This window comes from Coptis chinensis, chromosome 3 (assembly GCF_015680905.1).
Source record: "Coptis chinensis isolate HL-2020 chromosome 3, ASM1568090v1, whole genome shotgun sequence".
Taxonomy (NCBI): Eukaryota; Viridiplantae; Streptophyta; class Magnoliopsida; order Ranunculales; family Ranunculaceae; genus Coptis; species Coptis chinensis.
Genome location: NC_141458.1, coordinates 75,562,775 through 75,567,270, shown reverse-complemented (window position 1 = coordinate 75,567,270; position 4,496 = coordinate 75,562,775). Strand labels below are relative to the sequence as shown.

Genomic DNA, 4,496 nt, shown 5'->3' with positions numbered 1-4,496 from the left:
TTATTCTTTCTGGAATCACTCCAGCACCAAGGTTTGTTAGTATGCCTTTTCAAGTTGCTACAGAGCCACATTTGGATTTAAAGCCTCCTCATTTAAAGGGGTAATCTAATAGTTCTCTGCATACCTTTTTGAACAGGGGAACTCCAGAAATTGAAGTAACATATGAGGTTGATGTCTTTGGTGTCCTGAAAGTTAAGGCTGAGGACAAGGCCACTTGCGTAGAAGAAACAATCACCGTCCCTAACTACAAGGGTCGTCAGAGTTAGGAGCAGATTGACCATATAACTCAAGAAGCGGAGAAGTTTGTAGAGGTAGACAAGGAGGTTATGGAAAAGATTCATGCCCGTAACAATTTGGAAACATATATCTACGACATGAAGAACAAACTCACTGACGGACAGGCATATAGGAAAGAATATAAGGATGCTGTCATGGCGACCCTCAAGTGGTTCAATGAAAACCCGGATGCTGCAGATGATGCTTATGTACAACATTTTCTTTCCTTAGGATTTGGGGTTATGGTTTATTGACGTAAAATTCGTGATAGATAGCGCTTTGGTGCTTTGTTTTTTATGTTCACAACTCACCAACATGACCACAAGTTAACTAGACATACATTCAATACACACATTTTTCTCTTCAGAGTCTCTCCATTCATGATTTTATTTATTTATTTTTTTTTTGCAGTCAATTATTTTCCGTTGTATGCAGAAATTTATGTAGATTGCTTCACTGTCTTAAGTTTTGTATTTATTCACTGTCTTAAGTTTTGTATTTATTATATGTTCTAGGAATATGGATCATCTAATCATGAATGGTAAACTTAATTGATAGAACCACATTATGATGTTTACTAAATTATGTGCTTTTGTTATTGATACTGTTTTAATAAGTTTAAATAAATGTCATGAAAATGTCTTGGGTTCTCTACAAAATATTTGTAAATGGTATGTGTTAAATATGTTGTTCAAGTCATTCAAATAATGTTTACCATTGTGTAATTGTTAAGCTTAAGGAGTAGCTTTGTCAAACAGTGGATGTACCTGACTGCCCTGCCGAAGCAGGAAAACAATATATATAAAAGATGAATTTCCCCACCACATGATACGGTAAAAACTATCACTGATGGTTGTTGCTACATCTAATTGTGTAGGTATCAGTATTGGGATGAGAGATGCATTGGAAAGTGCAGGGTGTAGGTAAAACTTTCGCAATTTTACTAATTCCATGGCAGAGATATGGGCCATACGCTTGAGGTGGCACATGTTACCAGTAGGGAAAATTGGTTATGGAAACTTATTAAGAGAGTGTAAATTGCTAACGGGTGGTTTTGAGGAAGTTAATATTTGTTATAGGGGTCAACAAGCAAACAAGGCAGCTCATTTGCTAACGTTTATTCGCTGTGGTTGACAAACAAGTATGGTTGTTCTCTCAACTATGTTTCAATGCAAGTTTTGTAATTTTGATTTTGTGAAATATTAGATGTCTTGCTTCATTTTGTAATTCCATTGCGTTAGATTTTATCTTGGTAGGTTTATAACATGATCCAACAGAATAAAATAGAAAATGTTACCACCTGTTCATCATACAAAAATGGGCTTATGCATTAAACACATAAAATTAAGCACATAAAAAGTGACCATCTTCTAATGAAAAGATGCATTTGGCCCCACTTTCTGTATGAAATTCTGAATAACTCAAAGTGTCAAACAACTGACGGTAAATTGTTATCGCGTGTTCATTATACAAATACGCTTTTGCAGTAAGTACATCAACCAAAATACTTTAGCCTGAAAATTAACAGGCCAGACATAATAAGTTTTAAAATAGTAGGCCCGACCACATGGCTAGCTATTAAGATAACGCTAGTTTATACTGACAGACGCGTGTCCCGATGTAAAACAATAATCATTATGAATTAGTAATAAGTAGGGTCAAATTAGTAGGTGCTTAGAGCATCTTTAGGAGTGATATCAATCTAGCATCAAACACCAAATTATTAGTAATTTGGTGTTTTTTCAACTTCAGGAGAGTCACATGTTGATGAAAACACAAAAAAACACCAAACCAAACACCAAATCGGCCAATATTTGGTTCCAGGTTTGGTGCTGTATCAAATCACTTACGCGGTTTTGTCAAAACCGCGTGGGCTTGGGCTTCTAATTGGGCGCGGTTTGACCGCGCCAGAGATTGGGAAAGAAAAAAAAGAAAAAAGTTTATATGTGATACATGGCGCGGTTTTCTCAAAACCGCATAGGTTTGGGCCTGTCAGTTGGGCTTTAGTAGCGCGGTTTTGGAAAAACCGCGTGGACTATATGGCGCGGTTTATCCGAAACCGCGTAGTTTGATATAGAAAATTTGATGTTACTCCTAAAGTTGCTTGGTATTTTTTTGGTTCAAATTTTTTTGTTTTTTTGGTAGCTCTCCTAAACATGCTATTATAGTTATTAGATTATTATTTATAGTTAGCTGTTAAAAAAAGAGAGGGAAACCAAAATGCAAAAAGAATCTCCTCCAAACTAAAAATGGCCTCATTAGCTGCTTCCCTAATCTCCCTTGCAGAAACATGCACAACCATGAAACACCTCAAAAGAATCCACGCCATAGCTATTCGAACAAATCTTCATTGCCACACTGTCCTCCTCGCAAAGATTCTCCGTTTCGCTGCAGTTTCTCCTTCCGGCGATATGCACTTCGCTCATCGCTTATTCAATCAAATGCCCCAACCAAATACTTTCTTTTACAACACCCTCATTAGAGGTTACTCTAAATGTCCAGCTGCTTCGACTTCTATTCATTTGTTCAAGAAAATGAGACTTAATCGTGTTCCCCCAGATGAGTTTACGTTTACTTTTGTACTGAAAGCGCGTTCAAGGATGGTGAATATAAGGGATCAAGATATGCATGGGCAGGTATTGAAACTTGGTTTTGGGTCGCATTTATTTGTTCAGAATGCATTGATTCATCTTTATGCTACAATGGGTGTTCCTAGTTCAGCTCATAAAGTGTTTGATGAGACTTTTGATCCTGATGTTGTGTCATGGTCTGGTTTGGTAGTTGCTCACGTGAAAGCACGTGAGTTGGATGAGGCGCGTCGGGTTTTTTATATGATGCCGGAGAAGGATGTGGTTTCTTGGACTACTATGATTTCTGGGTATTGTCAAGCAAAGCGTTCATCCGAGGCATTGGAGTTGTTTGGGGAGATGAGGGATTCAGGTATTAGACCGGATGAGGTTACAATGGTTAGTGTGATATCAGCATGCACGAATTCGGGAGATTTGGAGGCTGGGTTGAATGTGCACAAGTACATAGATGAGAACGGATTTGGGTGGATGATCTCGCTATGCAATGCTTTGATTGACATGTATGCAAAATGTGGGTGCGTGGAAGGGGCGAGATTGGTTTTTGATAAAATGGGGAGGAAGAGCTTGATCACTTGGAATTCAATGATTTCTGCCTTGGCGAATCATGGGAATGTGGAAGAAGCGGTTGGGCTGTTCCACAATACGGTTTACTCAGGGGTGAGGCCCGATGGTGTAACCTTTTTAGCTTTATTGGCAGCCTACACTCATAATGGATTGGTCGATGAAGGATGTAGATTGTTTCAGAGCATGCAAAGTGACTATGGAATTGAGGCAGGTATTGAGCATTATGGGTGCATGGTGGATATGTTAGGGAGAGCAGGGCTGTTGGAGGAGGCATATGAATTAATCACGACAATGCCTATCCCTAGCAATGATGTGGTATGGGGAGCATTGCTCGGAGCTTGTAGGATTTATGGTAATATTGATATGGGTGAGCGAGTAGTGAAGAAGCTCTTAGAACTAAAGCCTGATGAAGGAGGGTACTATATTCTCCTATCTGATATGTATGCTGCTGCAGGTCGTCAAGTGGAAGCCATGAAAATGAGAGAAACCATGAAAATTGTGGGAGCTCAGAAAAATACTGGTATCAGCTGGGTGGGAACATGAGGCTTGAGATTCTTTCTACATTTGGAAGTGCAATAGATCTCTAAATTATGTTTATATCTTCACTGACTCAGCAACAGGATAAAGAAGATTGTTTCCAACAGCAAATATAAAGACTGCCTTTATCTGCAGATGATTGCATGTTCTAAAAGTTATTGTAAATCCCATGATATGCTCAAATGATTTGGATATTTCTTGAGAGATGATGATCAAGGTTTCTCAAAACCAAGTAAAGATGTAATTAGCAACGTGCTGAGTGTAGCAACCGCAAGGAGTAGAAACCTCTCATCTTTCATGGAATAGTTTGTACCTATAGCCACAGCCCACAAGAGCATATTTTGGTTTTGCGGCTTAGCTTAGTGCATTGAACCAAGCTAGGATAGCTTACGTGATCAATATGCTAATTTATGCGAGGCGATAGATCAATAGCTCTCAATACTCACAACCAAGAACAGACAATCTCTATTCTGTTTAATTAATAAAATCAAAAACTCCTTTTCAAAACCCTAAATAAGCCATGATATAGGC

General features: G+C 38.5%; 1 pseudogene; it reads left to right on the top strand.

Moving 5' to 3' along the window:
• The first annotated feature begins 2,374 nt into the window (after positions 1 to 2,374).
• LOC147510831 (pentatricopeptide repeat-containing protein At5g48910 pseudogene) lies at positions 2,375 to 4,169 on the top strand (annotated as a pseudogene).
• Positions 4,170 to 4,496: the final 327 nt, after the last annotated feature.